We start from the raw sequence: 7,450 nt of genomic DNA, 5'->3' as shown, positions 1-7,450 counted from the left end.
AAACATTACAGAAATATAAGGAAAAGAAAAAAATGTCTATTTAGATCCTCTGTCCATTTTTCTATCAGATTGTTTGGTTTTTGCTGTTGAGCTGTATACTCGGTACTTTATTAAAGATGAGGGGTGGTTTGATAAAGGTTTCCAAGATGAGGGATAACTATAACGCTTATGCTATATCTGCTCCCTGCCTTGATTACAAACCAAGGATTCTAGATGGCTCCCTCGCTTTACTAACATGAAATCAATATAAAACTTAAAACTGAGGGCCTACAAAAATGCACATGGACAAAACCAGGGGAAAAATAGCAAAAAAAAGTATGCAGGCTCTATTCCAAAGATGAGCCAAAAATTTGGCTCCAAGCGTTCTGATAGCCCACTCAAAAAGGGAAAATATAGCCAAGTGTGTGATCCTTGTGGTCTCAGAAATAAAGCCTGCCAGTAATTCTGAGGNGGCACACAGCTCCTAAAATAAACATGGTTGCTGGCGTTGCCAGAGGTGTTTATTAAAAGATCCCTCTGTACGAAGCTGAGAAGGGTGAATATCTGCGCACTTCCTGGAAGAAGCAATTTTTCAAGGGAGTCTTTGACAGTGTGACCTAAGTGTTCGGCTCTCCAGTGGCCTACCAAGAATGAAATGAGTGTCTGGAGATGAATGGCCAGTTCATCCTTAAAATAAACTTCCGTGAATATCATTTCTCTCAACAGAGTTTGGACTTTTCCTCTTCATGCTCTTGAGCAGGGAATATCAGTAAACGGTCCTACAAAGGCCGAATGAAAGAAAGTTAACGTAATTTGTAACGTGAGACTTTCAGGTCTGTTAAAAACAATGCCCTGACGGTGAGAACTAGCGCTTACGGTAGATTCCTATGAGAATAGATTCTTTGGAATATAGTTTGGCCTTGTTCATCTTGAAGGATGGAAAGTTCTGCAGGAGGCTTTTCCCAACCCTGCGAGGTGGCGATTGTGATGATTCATTTCCATTATGCTGGGAGCAGAAGACTGTGTCGTGCTGATTCTTGGCTCCTGAGTTGGGTCAAGCAGGAGGGAGAAAGGAAACATTAGAAAAGAGGGCTCCTGGCCAACCTAGAGGTGAATTTCAGTTGGGGGGGGGGGGGGCTCATTTTCCCTAAGGCCAGATTCAAGCTTGGCGACCATCTGCTTGACGTTTTGTGGGAACCAAGAATTCCGGGGCCCAGGGAGATGGGAGAGCGTCGCGGGAATAGCCTCTTTATTCAATCTTTTTCCATTCCATGATGGAAAGCTCCCTAGGGCTTCCTTTCCTTGTGATTTTAGGGCTGGGGGAGAGGCTTCATAGGCACCTTTAAAGCTCAAACTTGGACATACTGTGGCCCTTTCCCACAAAAGAGATGACCCTGGAATGAGCCCTTCAGATGTTTTATATGTGCCTCCTGAGATAAAATGACCCAAAATAAATGCACTAGATCCCTCTAATGGTCACATTCAATTTACCAATTATTTCCAACCTCAACAAACCCAAACTGCATATTTTACCAGTGATTCCAGCTCATTAAAAGGAGATCATCCATCACTCAGTTTCTTTCCGCTCCAGAATCGATCTGTATGAGATTGAATTACCATCTAGTCAAGGGGACCTTCAAAATTATAGGCAGGATGTGACAATTGCGGAGGTGTGTCTGAAGTCAAAGCCAGATGGGTTGCCCAAGGCTGGATAGAGTAACTTGCTGGGAACGGTCTCCTTCTAGGCCCAGCCCTACATGTTTATCCATAAAAGGAATATCTTTGAGGTGAACTTACTAAGTGTCTTGGGTCGCGTTCCCCAGAAACAAAGCCTGAGATAGGAATCCTCGGGCGTGTAATCTTATTGGGGGCTGTTTGCCGGAGAAATCTATAAGGGAGGAAGGAAAACAGGTTAAGGAGGAAAGCAGGGATGTGGTTTCAAGAGAAGTCTAGCATCTCTCTGCCTAATCCCATGGGCAGCTCTGGAGCATAAACAGCGTAGCAGTGATGAGGGCAAGATGCAGGCTGGCACCCTCCCCCCCACCCCGGGGAGAATCTATCCTGGCCAGAAAGGCAGCCCCCGCTCAGAGACCTAGTGTCTTGGATAGAGGTCGGCGGGTNGGGAGAAAACATGTGCTATTCCTCGGACACTCCTGGCTCCCCAAGAACAAAGGAAAGGGGGTTAAGTGCTTTGCCATGCTGATGTGGGAAACTAAGGCAAATGAAAAATTAAATTCCCTTACAGCCCGTAGACAAGTCCTTGAAACCGGTAGAGTGACCTCCCTCTACGAGCTCAGCTGCCTCGATGATGATGCTTTGCTGGAGGCAAAAGAAAACCTTAGCTTAACATTATCCCAACCTTTCAGATCCTGTAAGGCTACTTCCTTTATCTCAACTGCCCCAAGATAGATGCAGGCGATCATGCCCCAAGCTTATGCCCCCCCCCCCAATGCATCCGAAGAATCTTCTGACTGAGGTTTTATTAAATGGTAATAAGTGGCGTTTCCCTAGCAACAGCTGGCCGCTCAAGGTCCTGGAAATCTTGCTTCCAAAAATACCTTAGAGACTTATTCCATCCCTGCCCGCCTCCCCACCTGAGGGTAGATAATGAGTTACCCGTCACGACCCCAGGGCCGCTCTTCCTGCCCACGCGTCCTGTCCCTGTGCTTCAGTGAAGTCACCTTTTTACACCAAAGACGTCTTCAAGAATTCTTTCTTGGCCGTCGGCTCCGCACCCCACGAACCCCACCGTCACCCCAAAACCTCATCAGCAGAGTCTGTCCCATCTTGAGGCAAGAGGCTTTGATAACCTCCACCAATCAGTCATCGGCTCCCAGCCACCCGGCCTAGGGTTGGGGGTGGGGCGAGCATCTCCGGCCCAAGAGCATGATTATTTATTTTTGAAAGAGAGAGACAGAGTGTGAGCAGGGGAGGGGCAGAGAGAGAGGGAGACACAGAATCCCAAGCAGGCTCCAGGCTCTGAGCTGTCAGCACAGAGCCCCACGCGGGGCTCGAACCCACGAGCTGCGAGATCATGACCTGGGCCGAAGTCGGGTGCTCACGCCACGGAGCCACCCAGGCGCCTCTAACATNGGTCACTTCAATGTATTTACAAAGGTTAAATAAAGTGGAAGTTGGCTCATCAAAAATGTAGACAGACTGATTTTATCAGGCCCCTGACTCAGCTAAAAATTGTTTTCTCTCGTCCATCACCAATCCCAGCTCCCATGAGAGAATTTCAGCAAAGAATCAAAGGACGGTATCACTGTATCTAGAGATAAGCAACTCGGCAGTTCAGGGATTGCGTAGAAGGAAGGCTGGATGGGCAGTTAGGAAGCCTGGGCTCCCTGCGTGCCCGCCCCCCCCAAATAACCATGGGGTCATTGGCAAGTAGCCGCAGCCTGCTATGCTCCAGCTCCCTCAGATAGAATGCAGAAACCTTCAAGGTCCCTTCCAGCCCTGAGCTCTGGTGCCAGTCACACCAGTATTTACCTTTGGGTCCCCAGCTAGCTCATTGGGTCACCGGTCTTTGTTTCTGAATCTCTTCTGTGGGTATAGTGTACTCAGGTATCTCTTCAGCACTTCCACCCAGCCTTCTTCGAGTATTCGACCCGGAACTTGAACCCCAGACTCTTTCTCCACAGCTGAAAAGACTTCTTTGAGTTTCCTTTGTGTTACAAAAAGAGGAAATTTCGAAAGAGTCACTGCTCTGGTGTTGGACTGTCCCTGTCACTTGATAGGATCACAGTTCCTGAAATCTTGCAAATTGGGATCATTAATTGCCGAGCTGAGGCTGACAGCTTGGGGCCTGACGGATCACAGGGCAGGGGGCGCTCCTCCCTGAGCCCCAAGGCTTTACTTTAATCCTCTGGGACTCTCTGTGGAAATCCATAATGGTTTCTTCAGAGTGGTGTAGTCTGTTNACTGAGTGCATTAGGAGCACAATGGACCGCAACACACGAATGGAGACGCTACTGTTTAAAAATTAATAAACTTGGTGATTCAGAAAGAGCACGGCGGTGCTGACCTTCAAGGTCTTCATGAAACAGAGACAACTANGAACTTTGAGCAGAGCCCCGAAGGCAGAGAGGGGTGAGCTCTGGCCACGTGGAGGGTAAGTGCTCCAGGCAGGGGGCACAGCAGTGTAGACAGAGCCAGTGGAGTACTGAAGAGCAAGAAGGTCCGGGGGGCTAGGGCGGAGTGAGCCAGGGGAAAGGGGCGTAAGCACAGGAGTGACAGGGAGACCAGTGAGGAGGCGAGAATCTAAGCTAATGAGATGTGGCTTAGCTGCTTGGTACCCCTGGAGGTGAAGCGTCCAACTCCACGGATATCCATATTTGGAAGGTTGAGCAAGCAGAATTTGCTGATGATCTGGATGTAGGATGTGAGAGAAAGAAAAGGGTCAAGGATGAATCCAGTGCTTTCAGTGTGAGCTAATGGAAGTATAAAGCTGCTGTGGAAAACTGAGGGGACCGAGCATCTGAAGGGCGGGGGAGAGAAGAAAGGTTTGATCTAGAATGTTCTAAATTTGGGATGCCTGTTAGACACCCATGGGGAGACGTCACAGAGGCAGTTGGAGTCCAGAGTCCAGAAGGGAGGTCTGAGCTGGAGGCGCAATATTAGGTGGCGTCAGTTCCGTTCTTCGTAAATAACCATATATTCTAAGCCTCAATGGTAAGTGACCTATTCCAGCCAAGAAGCTCTAGATGTGTAACACTAGATTTTTCTAGCAGAAGGCGAGTTATAAAAAAGTAAAATCTAAAACCGTAATGGTTTTCAGTAACACTTGTATTCACATGCCCAACCTGTGGGTTCAACTTGGCAGCCAGGGTAAACACTTTCCGGCAGTATTCTGCGGGTCACGCTAGGCAGCTGGTCAGCTTGCCCCAGGCATTACTGGCCCTGCTGTGGTCTTACTTCCGTGCCTTTGTGTAAGAAAGGACCGATGAAATCAGACTTCATCAAAATCAAGAACTATTGTACACCAAAGGACATTGTCAAGAAAGTGAAAAGACAGCCTACAAAATAGAAATATTTGCAAACCCCATACCTGATAAGGGGTTAGTGTCCAGAATATACAAAACAAACAAACAAAAACCCTCTTACAATTCAGCAGAAAAAGCCAAACATCGCAATTTTTAAAATAGGCAAAGGGCTTGAATAGGCATTTTCCCCAGGAAGATATACAAATGGCCAACAAGTACCTGAAACGATGCTCAAAATGATTAGTCATTAGGGAAATGCAAATCAAAGCCACAGTGAGATACCACTTCAAACAAATGAGAATGACTCTCATCGAAGGATCAGAAAATAACAGGCGCGGGTAAGGATGTCAAGAGATTGGAACCATTGTGCGTTACCGGTAGGAACATAAACTGGCGCAGCCACTATGGACAACAGTATGGCGGTTCCTTAAAAAGTGAAGCNACGTAGCCCAGCACTTCCACTCCTGGATATGAACCCGGGAGAATGGAAAACAGGGACTCAAACAGATACCTGTGCACCAATGTTTAGAGCAGCGTTATTCACAATATCTAAAAAGTAGAAACAATCCAGATGTCCGTCACTGGATGAATGGATAAGTAAAATGTATATACATATGATGAGTATTATGCAGTCACACACAAAAAAACCAGAAAAACAAAGTGCTGATACATGCTACCACATGGACGAACCTTACAAACATGCTAAGGGAAAGAAGCAAGACACGGCAGACTACCTAATATGTGACCCTGTTTACATGCAATTATCTAGAGCAGGTCAATCTACAGAGGAAGAAAGCCAAATGCTGGCTACCCAAGGCTGTGGGGAGAGGAAGGAATAGGGAGCGACTGCTTCTTTGGGGGCGATGAAAATATTTTGGACCTAGAGATGTTGGTCGCACACCATCGTGAATGTGCTAAAGGCCCCTGAGCTGCTCCTTCGACGGGATGAATTGTATGGTTTGTGAATTTTGCCTCAATAATTTTTTTTAAATCCTAAAAATTAGAAAGGACCACTGAAAGAAAAAGCTTCGAAAAGCATGTATCGTAGGCAGACCCTGCCTTTGCAGCGGGAAGATATTCTCCCAGAAGTTTTCCGGAATAAGCCCCGGGTATCTCTGATGCAGGCTCCGAGGCCACGCTCTAGCCTACTATATGCAAGAAGAGCCCACATCTTCCAAAACAGCAAGCCTCAAAACTTGGGTGTTTCCCTGATTTCCGTCCGTGGCGTTGATATATTCCATGGCTTGCTAAGGTTGCGGTGTTTTGAAGATAACTTGTAACCAACCAGACAGAATAGCCTGATTCCTTGTTTACCAAAAAGAAAAATGAAAGAGACAAAAAGGCAGGATGGAGCGGACTGTGCCTTTGAAAGCACAGACTGTTCGGGGACGGTCGCGTTGCTATTTTCAGTCCTGTGTGGGAGGGAGGGTAGCAGGCCTCTGGAAACAGCTGTTTAACGACAGAATGTGAGAAGCCTCCAAGGACTCCAAGGCCCGCCCTCTGCAGTGAACCAAGAGAAAGTTCACCAGAGCTGGGAAAGTTGACTGCATTAAAAAAAAGAAATTTTTTTTTTTGGGTTTTCGAAATGGAAATTCAACACTGGGGTTTGATTGCGCTGCGGTATTTACCAGGGCTTTGCTCCCTCTGTTCAAAAGGAGGACTCCAGGAAACTGAAAAGCCAAACCAGAAACAGACATAGTGTACTTTCCGGAAGAATAACCACCCTGAAAGCCACTTCTGCAGGGATCCAGCCTCCCTCTGGGGGGTCTGACAATCTGCCCACTTTGGGAAGGAAGCAGACTCCGGGAGGGCGACAATTGACCGCTGTGCAAATCTTCTTTCAGGATCCAGCACTCAATGCAAACCCTTTGATATGATGAAGAACAGATGATTTGATGACTGAGCTTACTTTCATTTTTGTTTTATTTTTAAGTTCATTTACGTATTTTGAGAGAGAGCGAGAGCGAGAGCGAGAGAGGCAGAGAGAGAAGGAGAGAGAGGGAATCCCAAGCAGGCTCGACACTGTCAGCGCAGGGCTCGATCTCTCAAACCCTGAGATCGTGACCTGAGCCGAAATCGGGAGTCGGATGCTTAACGGACTGAGCCACCCGGGCGCCCCAACTTTCATTTTTGTTGTACTGAATCACGACATCCACCTTTCGGAGCTTGTTCCCAGGCACTGGAAATTAAAACCCACCCATTTCCACCTAGCTACAAATAACACGCTATAAATAAGGACCCAAGTGGTGGTGTGTTAAAAGCTGGGCGACAAGTTGATCGGTTTCCTTTTGATTGTCCTATAAAACTATGTGCGTTAAACATAAAAGGAGTATAAGGACGAAGCCTTGTAATTTAAGGTATAATTACCTTAAGAATGCCGCGTCTGTAGCCAGACGCTGGTCAACATCTTTAGCATTTATTCATTCAGTCATTCAGTCAGTCAGCAAATAGATGTTTATTGCCTGCAGCAGGCCAAGCATCATCAC

General features: G+C 47.0%; 1 long non-coding RNA gene across 1 annotated transcript; it reads right to left on the bottom strand.

Moving 5' to 3' along the window:
* Positions 1-487: 487 nt before the first annotated feature.
* Positions 488-2,632, bottom strand: LOC144245666 (uncharacterized). The gene is made up of 5 exons (XR_013339379.1): positions 2,596-2,632; positions 2,223-2,298; positions 1,777-1,867; positions 856-1,023; positions 488-758 (listed from the first exon to the last, which is right to left on the bottom strand). It is a non-coding gene; the product is annotated as an uncharacterized LOC144245666 (long non-coding RNA).
* Positions 2,633-7,450: the final 4,818 nt, after the last annotated feature.

This window comes from Crocuta crocuta, unplaced genomic scaffold, assembly GCF_008692635.1.
Source record: "Crocuta crocuta isolate KB4526 unplaced genomic scaffold, BGI_CrCroc_1.0 scaffold2174, whole genome shotgun sequence".
NCBI classification, from domain to species: Eukaryota; Metazoa; Chordata; class Mammalia; order Carnivora; family Hyaenidae; genus Crocuta; species Crocuta crocuta.
The sequence above is the reverse complement of the archived record's forward strand: the minus strand, read 5'-3'. Positions and strand labels throughout refer to the sequence as shown.